We start from the raw sequence: 17,246 nt of genomic DNA, 5'->3' as shown, positions 1-17,246 counted from the left end.
TCTGTTCTGTATTTCTGGCCGAATTGGTTTCAGTTTTTGCCGTGTCTTGGTTTTCTGGCCAGTCAGGTTTTGTTCATGTTGTCTGCCTGAACAGTGTTGCTGCAGTTGGGCTATTCACAAAGCTTGTGTCTCTATATAGAGTTTTAGCCAGGCTGCTGTGGACAGCAGTAGAAAGAACTGGTCACAACGGGGAATCCGACTGGATGAAAACTGAGAGAGAAGCAAGTTGGCCAAATTCTGGTCTTTGAGTTTGAATTTGAAACCGAAACTGATAGACGTGCATGTATTGTTTGCATGCTGAAAGGGTTTTAGGTACGGTGTGTAAGCCTGGCTTGAATGCTCACATGTAATTGTTCATAAGTCTTGCATAATATGTTCACCATGGTCTGTAGTATTCAATTATGGTAATCATTCAACATTCAAAATGTATGATTTTGTTCAGATTTTCAAAAGAAAAAAATAGCCCGATCATCGTTCAATTGTACTACTCTGCACTTTGTTTTATTTTACGTAGCTTGGGCAGAGATTTTGCTTTTTGTTTCTTTAAATTGCTAGCATAGGAGATGATATGTTTGTATACTGGTTTATTAACATAATGTGACAAGATTGGTTTTGAATGGCTGGGACACTGCACCACTGCACATTTTCAAAGCAGAAGATGTCGTTGTTATTGTTGTCGGTGGTTGTCAAGGCCTCCATGGACTTTTTGTACTTGCTTTACCCACCCAAGTAGATCAGAGCAGATTAAATTTATGCATTTTTGGATAGGATGGAAAATTAAAAAAAAACAACCTTCATTCACGTTATTTTCAGATTGGCAGAAGGTTTTTGCATTTTTGCGTTTGTGGGGTTAATCAGCTCTAGGTCACTCCAACTCATCATGGGATTACCTCAGTAACTGATCCATGGATTGACACCAACTACACGTACATGTAGGCTTGCCTGGGACATCTTTGCTCTTGTTGCATGTAGTCAGTGGTGGGTGTCCTTCCTCCGTGGTGGGACCAGGAAGGGAGATATGTGTACCAGTATATTTGTGTGGGCAGTGCCCAAGGTGCTGCTAATCAGTAAAGGGGTACTGTATATTATGTGGTAGCCCTGTTCCTATAATAGAAAGGAGACCTATGTTACATGTACATTTTAACTTTTGGATTCACCTTGGTAGATAACTTTGACATCCTGCTCAGTAACTGTACCGGTAGGGTTGATGTTGTGAGGAGGACAGAGTTTTGAGTTCTGAAGGAAATTATGAAGGGAAACTGTGAGTGTTTTAACACATGACACACGGTGGATTCAAATTTGCATGGCTGGTTTATCAGTAAGGAAGTCACATTTCCTCACAATTTACAATTCGAAAAATAAGGTCAGCGCAATAAAGAGAGTGTTCCCTTTGGGTTTTTTTGGGGGGGGGGCTGACCAGTTTTACGAGATAAAAATGACAAAAAACTGGTTTCCCAAATATACACTTCTTGCAGTAACAGAGGCTCTGTATATTTCATGGAGACCCCTTCTACCCACCCTCCCCTCTCCTCGTTCCCCACAGGAGGGGGTAAGGGCACTGTGCCTGTTTTGCTGGAGCACGGTGTTAATGATTTGACCCCAGTTCAGTCTGTTGTCAGTTCTGGGATAAATTGCACTACTCGATGAGAGCAAACTTACAGAGCACGCCTGAATTGTCACAACTTCTGCTTGTTGTGTCGAAGATCATCTGTGTGCACTGATGTGGAAGTTGATGATTCGTGCCTCACGATACATTATTCTATTGCTGCTGGATAATCAGCGAGACAAAAACCAATCACATCAGAAAGGATACCGACCATATCCGCTGTGATCTAAGTATAGGCAGTCATCTAAATATAGATACACTTGTATACATGTTCATGTATCTGCATGTAAATTTGGACACAGTTTTGACAGTTTGTCGTCGGTCAAATCAGCCAAAATGGAAAGGACTTGGACAGCAGTGGGACAACCCAATTGTGCAGAGTTTACACTGGAAGAAGGGTGTTTTCAGGGGGACTAGCAGAGCCATTTGCCTCCCCCCTCCCCCCGGAATTCAAAAGATTTTCTTTGGAAAACTAATGGAAGGCAATTTGTATTTGGCCCGTTTTATATCCTTTCTTTCCAAAAGAATGTCAAAAGCCCCAAAATATAGCCTCACTCCCCCAAAAAGCCAGAAAAGGTTACTCAAAAAATTTCCAAGTTATTTGATTCCCCCCCCCAAAAAAAGTTTGACCCCCTTGAAAAGTTGATTGTGAATCCTCAGATGACTTCTCAGCACCCTGGGCAGAGGTTGGTCTGTAGAAAAAAAAAATGTACTGTTTTTGGTCGGCAACATTGAGAGGGAAATATGTGGGGCCTTGCTCACTCAACTTGGCAAATGTTTGTAGAGTAATGGCCAGGCTTTTCGTGGACTTGAACCCCGAAACATCCAGCGTGACTGTATGACTTCCTATAGTTTCAAGATTTATAGTGTGGTCATTTTAAGTTCAGATTATGCCTACTAAAGTGTATATGTCCCAGTATACCTGATATTAATTCTGCTCATGTAGACTTTAAGTACAACAGTCTAGCTAACTGTATAATACCAGTAATTTTGTTGTTGAAAATTTAGTGTAAATACGGCCCACTGCCTGGACTAGAAGTCAGTACCTCCTTGATGGATGAGCATGCAGGAGTTTGGACACAGGAATTTGATTTGTTCTGCCTTATCTCATTTGTTCTTCCTGGTCCTGCGTAATATACCAGTATGTACACATGCAAGAGTATTTGTACACATACATTGAAATGTTGGGGCCATGATCATGAGGCCTTCCTGCAGGATGGGTAGGAAGGTGTATGTTAATGCCATCATTCTTAAATTTACTTGATTGTGTTGACCTCAGCTGCCTTGTGATGGAGAGGGAAACCAGAAAGGCCATTTCCTCTGTGAATATTTGGGTCAGTCCAGCCAGCCGCATACATTGGTCTCAGGGTCACTGTTCATGTACAAGGAGGGAGGTCAGACAACCAGGCGTGGATACACTTACATGTAGCGCTGCAGTGTACAGGAAAGCTTTCTGCTTGTGCTGTGTACAGTAAAAACTGCAGTACGTGTACATGTACATGGCTTGTATTTGTATTAGTACGTACAGTATGTATACAGGCACATGTACTAGTGCAGACATTAATATTATTGGTTACCAACATACATGTCCTTTGCTGTCCTTGGTTGAACCAGAAAACAAAACATCAGTTCCACAATCCACAAAGTGTACATGTGGGTTTAACTTTGTGTGGACGAAACCAGATCCACTCAACGTGACCCCCCTTTCTGGAAAGCAGTTTATAGTGGCACTTTTGGATTAGGGTTATCGGTAGCAAAGAAAGACGAACTGTCAGGGAACCATCAACGAAAATCCAAGTTAAGAAAGGATATTCACGGGCAAGAAAAATGAGTAGTTTCTTTTGAGTTTTCTTAACTACGTGAAAAAAGGAATGCCCACTCTAGGTACCATAGGTGACTTACCATGTGCAGAGCTTGAAATTACAGTTGGACATCATGAAAATGAACCAACCGCTTGTGGTATTTGTCCGACTAAGAAAGCAGACATGGTCAGGCAAAACGTCTGAAGGAAATATAAAAGTAGATGTCCCTGAAGTAAAGCACGGTTGGTATTTTTACCACTGTTTTTTTTTTTTCTTTTGAGATTTGAACTGTGTGCTGTCCTCGTGTTACCTTGGTGCATGTACATGCTGTATACCAGCCGTGGTTTGTCAGAACAAAATTTATCAGGTTTGTATATTTTGTTGGACCACTTTCTGGGCCTAATTTCATGCACCTTAATGGGCCTTGTGTGTATACATGGCACCTTTTATTCTTAGGCCATGTCCAAATAAACTGGCTGCGGCTAGGAGTAACACACATGTGTATGGATAGTGGCTGCAGCTGTAAGCTAGTGGCTCCCATGTGTACATGTGTTATTTCTACTCACAGCCATTACTTTCTGACACGGCCTTGGACTGAACTGTTCCTGGGGGTACCTATAGTTCACACATAGGCAAACACCACAAACAAAGCGCGTGCAGTGTACAAAGACCAAACGGTTCAACTAGAAGTGAATGGCAAGGGAAACATTGCAGGGGACCCTGGGTCCTGATTTACATGATAATAGCATGTGCAGCATGGGCACTCAACACTGGCCCAGTGGGCTGGGGCAACATCATCGCCAGCCATGCTCACCAAGTGGTCCAGGTTGCAGAATACACCCACAACTGTGTTGCAACCCATGCCTGGCCTGGCCCACCCCAGGGACTGAACTAGCTCCTGCCTCTTCATGTTAGAGAAAAATGGGTGTGGAGAGAAACGAGGGTCCCCTCCATAAATTATTTCTTGAGGGGAAAAAGTATACGACCCTTTCCTTTTAAGGTTGTAGTAAAGGACGGAAGCACAACATTATTGTCATGCTACACTCTTGTGTTAAAAATACATTTAACTGTAACTGTAGTGTACATGTTGGGATATCGGCTACATCATTTTTTTGTATCAATCGGTTTTTTTTTTTCAACCCGAGTTTTCCTGGAAAGAAATCGAAAACTGAACTGATTTCCATCAACTGAGCAAAACTGAGCTCATTCTGCTGCAGTGGGCATGTACATGTAAGATGTCAAAACCCAGAGCTGAATGTCATGAAGATTCCAAAAATGTTTAACACAGCGTAACTGGTGCTGTTATCTTATGTCCGTGGTTTAGCTTTTGATGATAATTGTGTGGAACCAGTGATTTTCCAGAACAGCACACCTGTGCTCATGTGCCAGAAACTGTCACTTTAGACGGTACCTACGGTGTGTGCTGGTAAACGTACCCGGTACATGTACATGTAGGCTTATAACCTGTACTGTTGTTTACTGCCTCTACTGCTGGTTGTTCAACAATGGGTATTTACATGTGCTTTGCCATTGTACTCATCATCTACATGTGTATGAAAAATTCAAGCTTTTTAATGAGATAATCATGTACAGGTACATGTACCTTAAGTTGGTGCCACAAGTATTAAATAGGCAACTGATTTTGAGGAATTTGAAACTGTAGACATTTTTATCAGGCAAGGCAAAAACTCAAAACAAATGATTCGTTTTAGCCAGTACATGTAGTTCGTAAAATGCCATTTTTTTTCCCAAGCCATATTGTTTAAATGCAGTTATATGTGCAGAATGTGGGAGGTTTTTCAGTCATGCTCCATTTGAGGACGTTGTTATCGTCATAATGGTTATATTGCTGGGGAAAAAAAGGCGGTGGAAAGAATCAGTACCTTGCATGTAGCGCTACCGGGTTGAATGTGACACTTGGATGATTCAGCATAAGTTACATGTACATGTATCACTGATGTACTGTATCCATTATTTTTTTTTACCCTTTTAAAGGGGAGAATGTTTGCATTGAAGCTTTTCTATCTATTGAGAGCCCCGACAGAACCCTTTTTGAACTGTTTTTTTTTTCACATTTGTTTGCCAAGTCACCCTCCACACATCAGCAATTATAAGCTGAAGCAGATTGCATGCACAAACAGCAGGTTGATGAGAAACAATGTTTACATGCAAAATTGCACTAGTCCCTTGTTGAAAAGTGCAGCTCTAGGAAAGTGTTTACAGGTAATTATGAGTTTGTATGTTCACAACTTGATATTAAGGGGCATAAAGCAGGAAGTACACACACTTGTACATGTACAGTACATGTACTCAATAAGAGACATGGGCCGGATGTAAAGCTATGTATAAGAGGATGTGGTACGTGCCGTTACTGGTACTTATTGAGGCCGGCAGTAATGAGCTTGCAAACAGTGGTTTTTTTTTAATAAATACAGGTACATTTACCCAGAGTGTTGCTTTTGGAAATGATAATTGGACTTTTGAGGGATTTGAACAAAAACGTACCTGCAGAAAAGGTGGCAATTTCATAGTTGAAGGCCACTTCGAGAAAGGGAATTATAGTTTGAGTTGAGGTGTATGCGTATGGAAGGGCCGTGCTGTGCAGCCTGACCCTGCCGTTGCACATAATACATGTACATGTACGCAGAGTGTTTGGCTCTCAATGGGCGGGTGCTCTGGATGTGTGCATACTGGTATACCGGTACATGTACATGTACATGGATATTGCATATCATGTATGCAGAGCCCCAGTAACCCATGTCATTTTGTGCATTCCAAATGAGGTACCGTTATTCATACTAAGGCATTGTAGCCCTGGTCCATACAGGCATCAGATGCTCATTCAAAAGGGTCGCGCTTTCTAGATCGCATATGACTAGGTTGTCGTACTGGCTTTCTGTTGTTGCCTTGGGGAGTGTGTCATCTGCGTGCAAGGTGTTATGAAGCCATTCTTAAAAACAGCGAGAGGAAAAAGGCAAACTTGATAGTGGTATGTGTGCATTGTATGTGGAGTTGTTGAATGACATTGCACCCGTTGAGCAGGTGTTACGTGGACATGAGCAGGGCACTCACACTTCAATGGGCAATATTGGGCAATATTGGCCCTGTGCTACGTGAGTGAGGGCGCTTTGGTGCCTTGCAGCTACTTCCCACTGGCCCACAATTTACACTTTGCTGGTTGGCAGTACATGTGTCATCCCTTGTTTATTTCCTTTTGCATTAGGGGAGGTGGGTAGATTCTTTTTTTTTTGGCATTGATCCCTGCCATTGTCATTCTAATATAAAACAAGGGAACAAAATTGAGCAGGTGGGAGCCAGGCAGTCGACACAGCTGGTGGGGATGATACCGGTACTCGTTCCAAGTTGGGAGCATGTGCACGAGCTGAATATATCCTCCCGAGTGGTTAAGCACAATTTAAGTGAATATTTGAGAGGGTCAGCCATAATGCGGTATTCGGTATTACTGGCCGTGTACAGGTAGAAGTACCTCAGCTTTGTAGTTCGCCCTGTGTTCCTGGGTAATTCCAAAAATTACGGGTCCGAAAGTGTGACTTTTGGTGTCCCTGTTGCATCTGACCGTTGTTATTTGACATGGAAATATCACCGGAATTGATTTCATATTATTACTATTTGTTTGGCAGGTAATTTGCATTGATTCATCACTCTTGGAAATAAGAAAATGTGTTCTGAACTTACTAAATCATGTCAGATGTGATAGGGTCATGAAAAAAACTTTCTGGAATTACCCACCTTCGTACATGTACATATACCCGGTATTTACACGTACGTGGTGCCTCCACAGGTTGGCTCCTTGTGGAGACCTGCTAAACCCATTGGTCTGGGTCTCCACAAGGCACCATATATCAGCACGTTCCAGCTTGTGCTGTGCTTGTGCGTGAGCACCCCATGTAGCCTACAGAAGATACATGGACTTGGGATTTGGAGTGTACGTGTATGTGGTATACATGTACGGGGGAATTAATTGGTTTGGTCCTGATGGGCTGGGATTTTGATCACTTTTGTTGTCTCCAAGGAACACAGTGCACTAATGACAAATGACGAACTGTACGCGTACCTTTGATTGTCACCCGGCATGGAGTGTCAGGCTGCAAAGTTGTGCTCATTCTACGAAAGCTTCACCTTGCTAGTACCTTACGGAATCAGGGTCTAAAATGGGACATCTCAGCTTGTCCTCTGCTATAGTGCAAAGCCTTGGAAGTGAGGTGCGTTCCCCGATGTGTCACACTCATCAGAGAGGCAACCAGGAAGGGGAGTATCCTGCAGTCGTGTGTCAGTTCCAAAATTTGTGATCATTGCGGGAAGCTCATGCAATCTCCACAGTACAGCAGGCCTAATTGTAAAGACGTTGGCACATGTTTTATCGTCTTTTTTTTTCTCGTAACTCCATACTAGTTTTGTTGATACGTTGTACATGTACATTATAATGAGAGCAGTTACAGGTGCTTTCATCTGTTTGACCATCCCTGGGCTGGTACCAGCGGTGGGGGGGAGGACAGACGGGAGAGCAAACAGATGTACATGCACCCATCATCGAAAACAGTATCATATTTCCTGAGGGGATATAAACAAAAATGGAGAAGTTTTGCAAAGTAAAATAATTTAATGTGTTGACCAAACTTGTCTCTGAGTAAGAGCAGAGCTGTGGTATATGTACATGTGAAGTGGAAACAGTCTACAGAGTTTGGACTTGTGGTTTCAGTTAAATGTTTCGATTTGTGAGTGGATTTAGAATTTGTTTCGTTGGAATAAGAAGGAGGTTATGCCTCTTGCCCTGATCCTTATGCTTTTAAGTAGAAAGGTAATCCTGTAGCCGTCAGTTGGTATTGACATGTTATACTCACGTGCCCCCATAGTATGAAAACTTGTTTGAAACTGAGTCAGCTGGAGACTTGCATGCACTTGAATTCTAATTTGTTCTTTTTTTATTCAAAGGTAATAGAAACAATGAAAGTTGCATGCTCCTGGATGGATGTTTTTAGGAGCTCTCTGCTGACAGACTGGTGCAACAAATATACAAGTAGATTTGCATGTACATCAGATAAAGCTGTGTAAAATTAGGAGCAAGACAGCAATATGGCACTGTGTGCGGAGTCAGGGAACTTTGTCTCAGGGTTTTAATCCACCACAAATACATAAGGCCGATAAAGCCGGTGATGTAGTGCCTTGATGCTGAGCCTTGGCTTTAAGGCTGCCTGCCTTAAGGCTTGAGTTTAGCCTTAAAGCTTGATGGCAAAAGCCTTGGCCTTAGCCTTGAGGGCAAAGCCTTGGCCTTAGCCTTGAGGGCAAAGCCTTGGCCTTAGCCTTGAGGGTAAAGCCTTGGCCTTGGCCTTAGCCTTGAGGGTAAAGCCTTGGCCTTAGCCTTGAGGGTAAAGCCTTGGCCTTAGCCTTGAGGGCAAAGCCTTGGCCTTAGCCTTGAGGGCAAAGCCTTGGCCTTAGCCTTGAGGGCAAAGCCTTGGCCTTGGCCTTAGCCTTGCGGGTAAAATCCTGGCCTTAGCCTTGAGGGCAAAGCCTTGGCCTTAGCCTTGAGGGTAGAGCCTTGGCCTTAGCCTTGAGGGTAGAATCTTGGCCTGGGCCTTAGCCTTGAGGATAAAGCCTTGGCCTTAGCCTTACCCTCCTTGGCCTTAGCCTTAGTCTTGATGGTCAGAGCCTTAGCCGTGGCCTTAAGGATAACAGCCTTTGCTGCAACACTGGAAAAACACAGATGAAGGGTGTAAACATTTTCAGATGATTAAAAATAGAAGATAACAAATACACACAACTCCCCCAAAGGAAAACATACTGTACCAGATACGTTTTAAAAGGGAGAAAAATTTGGAGGGGGGGCTCCAATGGTGAATTGTAACAGACTTTATGTTGAAATCAATTTTGCTCTAGTCATCTGTTGTGTCTTGTTGCTGATGTGTTTTCCTTTATGTGCAGAACCAAACAAGTTGTGTTTCTAGTTACTATTCAGTATGTTTTTCTTACATTAAATAAGCTAGCCAAAAAAGACAAAAAAAAAATTAAGTTTGGGAAAAAAGACTTTGACTTCTTCGAGGGAATGTTTTTTAAAAATGGCTTTGCCCTTACACTGATGTATAACAACGTGTGCTCCGACTGCCTTTGAGTGTTGTCCAAGAGCTCCTGAAAATAAATGTAGTATGCAGGGGCCAGCTGACCCCCCCCTCCCAGCAAGCTCCTTGGTCAAGTTGGTTAAGACTCTGCACTAGTAAGCAGGGGGTCATGGGTTCAAGTCCCACCAGAGTAAGCTTGTGAATTTTGTCTCAACACTAAGCACAAAGTGTTATGTATGTACGGTACATGTACAATGTACGTCGCTATAAGGGCAGAAGCTGTGCTTAAAAGAAGCTCGTTTTCGTGTGGTCATACCTGCAGTCATCTGGCTTAAGTCAGTTACACAAAGCTATCCCTAACAGTCCCAAATCCTCCAATTTCAATGAGAGGTTAGGGTTGAACGACTCAATCAGTGATTATACACTGCTGATAATATGCATTATTAATCCTAACCCACCCAAATCCTCCAAAATCCTTTTCTGCAAAGTGGAGGAATTTGGAGGATTCAGGGTGTATGAAAAAATTGCATGGCTGATGTTGAAGGATGCCGTACGTGAAGGTCTTGGATAAGACCTTATCTTGTCTGTACTTAGTCAAGCACAAATTCAGCCCGATATTTCTTTTGAATCAACTGCTTTGCTCAAGACTGCCATCTGCTCTGCCTCAACATGACAGGAATTGGGGAGGATTTTGAAGGATATGGGCAGTTAGGCACATCTGCAAATGACATTTGGGCTGACTGCAATTTTTTCATATTGAAAATCAGAGGATTCAAGATGGTTCCTAGTAAAAAGGCCTAGGGGTTTAGGGTGAAAGGAATAAATATGTACATGTACATGTACTTGGCCAGGCTTAAACATGCCTGTAAGACCGGCTCAGGAGAGTGGAGGTAAGTAATGCCTGAGCCGCATTACCAGCATTTGTTGGCGCGGGCCTGGTGAAATCTGCGTGCCGCGTTGCACACAGACCTTTGTCCAGTAGGGACAGATGAAACTGTCCTGCATCCAGGTGCCAGAGCATTTTTTTTACGCAGCAGGCATTATCACTTCTTAGCGGGCATTATCAAATGTTACGGCACAGTTACGTTGTGCTTTGTTGAATAGGGAAACTCTCTGAGGTATTTATGAATAAATCTTATACTATCACTGGATTGCTACGAGCAGTGCAAACTCAAATGAATGCCGTCCAAGCAACTCTTAGCATTTGCATCTGGGGCTGGTATTTGAAAAAAAAATATACATGGGTGTCTGAATTCCCCAAAGATGCATAAACCAAAGTTGCCCATGAATTTTGTTCTTTTTGTCAGAAGGCAGAATTACACCTGCCTGTACACTGCTTTTTCTTTTTCATAATCTCCCCCTTCCAAGTTCTAATTGCTATATATGCACATAAATACTGATGTTCATAATAAGGACTCCTCCAAATTACATGTATATTGAGCTAACGTGCAGTGTAAGTTACTCCGTCCATGCGTTAGTTCACATTGCCGTCCAATTTTATTCAACCAAGTTTTTGACAATCGACAGTCAAACAAAATACCCCCGGTACATGTACATGTACCTGTGTGTCATTCACCAACTACACTTGAACATGTCAATTAAATGTTAAAAACACCAAACAAACAGCGTTGTCAGTGTGCATGCACATGGTACACTTTTCTTCTTAGTCAACAGCTTTCAAGTGTTCTTTATCATAATCTGAATGTACAGTAATGATTGTTTTGATTTCGTGATTGTTATAAATTGATACAAAAATTGTGTAGTGCTGGTGATAGCGATGTATCTGCTAGGCCTTGTATCTGCTGTGTCATTAATCATGACTGTGCACTCATTGAAAAGAAATTCAATCGGCAGGTGTACATGTATGTGAATGGATGTAGTTGGACATGTTTCACCTGCTGTGGTTTCTCATGGATGTTGTTGGGGAATAAGGAAAGGAAAAAAACACAAACTCAAACTGGCATATGAATGCATGGACCATCAGTCAGACCATCAAAGCACTGTTTTTAGGAAAAGCATGGGTGCTTCTGGTCTGCGCAGTGCGCAAAGTGTGCAGCTTGGATCGTTGGATATTCATTTACTTGTGTAGACTGAATTACCGGGGAAAGAATTTCACGGTATTCGATATTATCTTGATAAAATGTTTTTTTTCATCATGCCCGCGGTAGTTGTGTCACAACGTCCTCGTTACTATGGTCCAATCAAGGTTGTTTGGACTATGTATTTTCCTGGTCGGTTGAACCCAACTTAAATTCTGTTTTATTCTGCATTATTACCTGTTTGGCTAATTAAAAGAAATACTGTAGTTTTTGGAATATAAGCTGCCCGGTGTTTAAGCTGCAGCATGCAAAAATTGGCAAATTAAGATTTAAAGTTGGTATATAAGCCGCACCGCAGCGCTGACGATCCAACCACAAAGGTCATCACGCTGCATGCTGAAGTGCCAGTATAGCATGTACAATACGTCAATGGTTCCACTTCTAATAAAAGTAACAAAATGTGAATGAATCTCACCATAAAAAGTGAATTTGACGTGTAAGTCCTCAAAATTTAATACTTTCTGTGGGCTGGAAGGTGGTCTTGTATGGGCTTTTGTCTCTTTTCCAGCGGCCAGCAAAACTTATGCTGTCGGGATGTGCAACACAGTCTTGGTAACTCGAAGTCTAAAGATCGTTTTGTCTCGTAGGCTGACTGTTTCTTGCCAAAGAGTAAGCTTTATATTAAAAAAAACTTTCCACAATACAACATCCGGTTTTCTTGAGGGTTTTGTGACGCCGATCAAAAAGCACCTCGCCAAATCGCTTCCAAAATTGAAAAATCTGCCGTAAGACCTTGGTTCGTGTCATCACACTGGAACCGCTTGTGTTGCATGCATGCTGCGCGTGGCATGGCACGCACAGGCACTGCACACATCACTGCGATCGTGCAAACCGTGTTTTCAGGCTAGCCTGACTACTACCGCAGACGCATTCATGGACAGTTGAGTTCAATCGATGACTCTATCCAATAACTGCATGACCACAGAAAGTGTTGTCATCAGAAAACCCAAGAGAAAAACCCCAAATTCTGTGGCACATCACACTAAACACCTTCGGTAAAAAGACGAAAGATCTGCCACATGAAGGTACGCCATTGAAGCAGTTGGTTTTTATTTAACAGTAGAAAGAAATCTTTAGGTTACAGCAATAAAAAAGTCTCAGTAAAATGATTATTTATTTGCAAAAACATATGTGAGATTGAATAAAAAGCAGGAAAATATTCACTTAAAATGTTGCCAAAGCAAAGCAAGTTAAGTTTATTCATGTATGTGTTTTGTGACTCGATGACTATGGAAATTCCATTTATAACTCGAAATCTGGACAACTTGAACTTGTATTTTTTCTCCAAGGTTTGAGTTTTCAGATGTAAACGGCAACGAACGAAAAAATGACTGCACCACTAGCACGTGGTACGCATGGCCCATCCGTGGCATTTGTGAGTGACGTCATCCTTCAAAGGTTGCTGTATAAGCCGCCCAGCATATGTAAGCCGCAGAGACATTTTAAAACATGAGAATCAATGTATAAGCCACGGTTTGTATTCTGTAAATAACACATTCTTAATTTGGATGAGCCTTGAAGCTTTTCATGGTGAAGGTTAGGCAAGTCAGGTGTAAAGGTTTGCCTTGACACCATGCAAGGATATCTCTTGCTGAGCATGTGTGGTTCTGAAAAGAGACATCCTTGCATGGTGCTACTGCAAACCTACATGTATATGCCCAACTTGGCATTCTAAATTCATAAAAATTTCACCTCGAAACAGTTAATCACATTATGAACTTTGAAGATGAACATCATTCTCAAGCAAATAATATAAAACAAAACAACCCCCCCAAAAAAAAAACCAATGGCACTTGCACAAAGCCATTTTCTGAGGCTTGTTGCAATCCAAAGTGTAGCCACAATGACCTGTGCCTACATGTATACATACTAAATATGCATGACCCGTCACAGAGCTACACACCTGCCCTTGGAAAGCTCAAACGCCATCTATTCCGAGCGGGAACAAGAGAGGGCGTGTTTTTGAATAGCAGTCAGGGTCCTTTTGGGAACTCATCTTCTACGTATTCAGGTTCTTGAGTGTTTGGCTCATGGCGCGGAGCACATGCAAATTTCGATTTGAATGTACATGTACGGTCTCCATTTGTGCACTAGGCGTGTGTTCGAGCCACACATGTAGACAGAATTTTTTACTCTTGATCTACATGTGTGCCACGAGCCCGCTTGAAAACTTTCCCATCAGCCTTTCCCCCATGTGGCAGTGTGGGTTTGCTTCAACTCGAGGTACAGTGTACGGGTACATGGACTGTCTGAGACAAATGGGCCAGAGTGGGTGGTGCAAGCCGCAAGCAGCGGCAATGGGCTGCAGTATGGATCCAGAAGATGCCCCAAATTTGCCCCAAATTTCCTGTCGGTCAACAGCATTCTGGACCACTTGTCTGATGGTTACATTTGGGCCACACATGGTTGCGAATTAACAGCAGGCCATGACTGGAGAGGCTGGATGATTTCTTGAGTTGTAATAGTACATTGTATATCAAATATAATACTCAAAAAACAGTTCAAAATTCAGTATTGGTCACTTGCAAAACCAGTCATCTGAAGAGGAGGGAGCCCATTTTTTTTTTCATTGAATTTATATGCGAAATGTAGTAATTGCCATGACATTTTTCCTATTTTAATGGGATTTTATATTTTATTCTCTCAGCTGTTACAATTTTCCCAGTTTTCACCATTCTGCGCTGTAATCCACTAAACTCCCGAGCTCCTCAGGGAACTCTAAATTTAACCCATTTTTTTCTTTCAGTCAAATATACAGGCCTACACTACATGTACATGTACATGTAATGCCAGCAGGAAACCAACACACAGTTGTTGCACAGTACATGTACACCATGTCCATGATAATAGGATTTCTGTTTTTGTTGATTGCACCCTACAGTACACATGTGTACATGTACATGTATGTACAGGCATACCACAGCAGTGTACATGTACATGTGGGTATACATGGGACATATGTGCATATCAGGTCAAGGTTGTAGCCTGGCACGCTGCATTTTGCAAAGAAAGAATACAAATTACAAGTAGGAAACCACAATATAGCCGTGCATTTGTATGGGGAATGCCGTTAGCCCATTGGCCTAATGCTTTGCACGCATGGTTTGCCGGCATGGAAAGAAAACATAAAATGACAACCTTGCCAAAAAGGGGAGAAAAATGTGTTTGCTTTTTATGCCGAGTGCATTAATTATGTACATGCATCTGACCTGAAGTCTATCCGCGTGGCATGCCCCATTGGGTTTGGCAACGGGTCGGTCGTTATGTGTGTGCTCGTACAGGGCACTAATATGATGAAACATCCCAGTGTGGTCAGCACCTGTGAATGTAATCTAACCGATGCAAGGGTTGCGGGCATGGAAGAAAAGGATTCTCTGCAGCCAGTTAATGGTGAACAAAGGCCGCGCTCACCATTTTTGACATGGTCAGTTGACTGACAGCAGCAAGTCAAGGCCAGTCATTGAAAAATACACTGAAAAATATCTTTTGTGCCTCCCAGAAGCAGCAAAAGAAGGCAGATGGAAAATCCAATTTAAGGCTTGATTCAAATTCACTCGAGTAAAAAAACAAAACAAAAACAAAACAAAATGAAACTAAAGAATTAAAACAATCCCCCCAGATGTGGACCAAATCCCTTGGTTCCGTCCCTTTTAATTAACAATTTAAGTGTATTTGTAATGCATTTGAGTTTCGGTTGGGAATGCAAGCAAAGTAATAAGCACTCTCAGGCCATAGCATAAATTGGCTTTCTGCCAAAAACTTATTTTTATAACCACAAATGATTAAAAAAAAAATGACTCCTTGAATTGAAATGCATTTGTTCATCTAAATATATTGCATATTGGAAACTGGATACTCACTGGGGACATTAATGTATTGAGAGTGTCTGTTGATTATAATTTCCTTTTTTTTTTGAGAGTGCTACCAGTACAATTTTTTTTTTGGGGGGGGAGGTAAATTCCCCAATACTGTCCATTACATGAATGGTTAAGTCGGTGAGAAAATTGGGAGGATGGGACATAGGTAAAAGAGTTGACCTATGCCAAGAAGAACTTCAGTCCTTGCCTTGTGACTATCAGTGCACTGTAACATCATGCAGGGGCAACTAGTCGGTTTCTGTTTAACAACACACACCTGCAGTTTAGCCACACTTGAAAAGCCCCAGGTTCACTATTTTTGCCAACTTCCCCGTCATCTCTCACATTTTGCCATTGGCTGCTAGAGTTGGCTGCAACGCTTGCAGCTTGCAGCGTACATGGCCAGGGTCACCTGGTAAGGTTGCTTTCATGTGAATGGTTGTTCCCTCTGTAGTGATAGATAATATTGGCTCACCGACGCTCTACAGGGCTTGGGTCAAAATGGTACGGTACATGTGGCCTACACATGTGAATGGTCCGAACCATCTGTCGTTCATGTAGTGTTGCTCAAACTCTAGAGAATCATGGTCCTCGGGCGTACTTGACCCAGAATTTATGTTATGCATGGTCCATTGTGCATACATGTTTCCTCTGTGTAAATGAGGAATGCTGGATGGGGTCACACTGCTCTAGTGGGGGAGGGCTGCCAGCAGGTACATGTAGATCAGTTATATCATTTTTTTTTGTTCGTGTGCTTTTTAATCCTGGATTCTTCTAAAACTTGTAAGTCCAGAGTTTTGTCGTCTTTTCATTTATTTTTCTTTTGATAATTGGTCGTTGATCTGCTCAATCTAAGATAGATTAGGGTCTGCCAAGTCAACAATACACAGACTTGAAGTAAATGTACTGGAAAGCCAGTCATCCCTTGGGCATTTAGTGGGGGGAAAAACCCCCACAAAATTTCTTTTTGAAAAGCCATAAAATTACATTGTCAGGCTGCATGTAATTAATCATGAGCTTATCAAAGTCATTGGGGAAGCACTTCGACTACTTAGACATTTCCTCGTTTGCCCTAACTAAATGAGTCCCAAGTCGCCTGAGTAGAAGACCTTGGAAAGGAGTCTTGCAGGGTATGTACATGTACAGTCCGGAATGCCAAACTGAGAGATACACCAAGCAGTGAACGAAACCGAAACAAAATTACTGGGGAAAAAATCATCAATATCGATTCTTGTTTTTACGTTTGGGCATGAGTAAACACTCCTTAGTTTTCTATGAGTTAAGAAAAACTGGGAAACATAGTCATATTCCTTCCTTTGTGAACATTCTTTCAGGCTTGATGTTTGGTAATGATTTCCTTTACCAAATTTCCACTGCTCTTCCTTTTGTGGCAATTGCCCCCCTTCCATGCCAAAATGCCTCTGAAATTCTCTGTCAGAGAGGCGGCACAGAATTGTGCAGGCCTGTACAACTTCAAGTCAACAGAACATCTTAGAATCTTACCGTTCTCGGGTCCATCCATGGTATCATACACGGACATGACACACGCACCCATACTTGTTACCAAGTTGTGGGGACTACATGTAAGCTTGTGTTCAAACATACACATCGTTGGGACCCAAACATTAAATGGACAATTTCTTGTGTTGGGAAAGTCTGGACCGAGTTGTGGGGACAAAAATTTTTGTCACTTAAATGTGATGAGGGCCTATCCACAGATACCATGTGCCGTCTGGCCAACAGACCAAGTAGCACCACCATGAGAGCTTTTGCTTGAGTTTGTTTTTGCTGGTAAGGCCGTGAGACTG

General features: G+C 42.2%; 1 protein-coding gene and 1 long non-coding RNA gene across 6 annotated transcripts in view; one reads left to right on the top strand and one right to left on the bottom strand.

The window, feature by feature from the left end:
* The window catches only part of LOC110973937 (uncharacterized), an 86,851-nt gene that overhangs the window by 29,320 nt on the left and 40,285 nt on the right, over window positions 1-17,246 (top strand). Inside the window, exon 1 of one of the 5 annotated variants that reach the window (XM_087144929.1) lies at window positions 16,039-16,151. The exons of the other annotated variants lie outside the window; for them this stretch is intronic. The gene's annotated coding sequence lies outside the window, so the exon portion shown is untranslated. Of the gene's footprint in view, window positions 1-16,038; window positions 16,152-17,246 lie in introns of those variants that run through there. 5 annotated transcript variants of the gene reach the window in all.
* On the bottom strand, window positions 1,293-15,269 carry LOC147797013 (uncharacterized). The gene is made up of 4 exons (XR_015427490.1): window positions 5,914-15,269; window positions 3,509-3,608; window positions 2,867-2,978; window positions 1,293-2,298 (listed from the first exon to the last, which is right to left on the bottom strand). It is a non-coding gene; the product is annotated as an uncharacterized LOC147797013 (long non-coding RNA).

This window comes from Acanthaster planci, linkage group LG13 (assembly GCF_054643075.1).
Source record: "Acanthaster planci isolate LZ-2023a linkage group LG13, COTS_SCS, whole genome shotgun sequence".
Lineage (NCBI taxonomy): Eukaryota > Metazoa > Echinodermata > Asteroidea > Valvatida > Acanthasteridae > Acanthaster > Acanthaster planci.
Note: the sequence above shows the minus strand (reverse complement) of the source record. Positions and strands in the feature narration are given on the sequence as shown.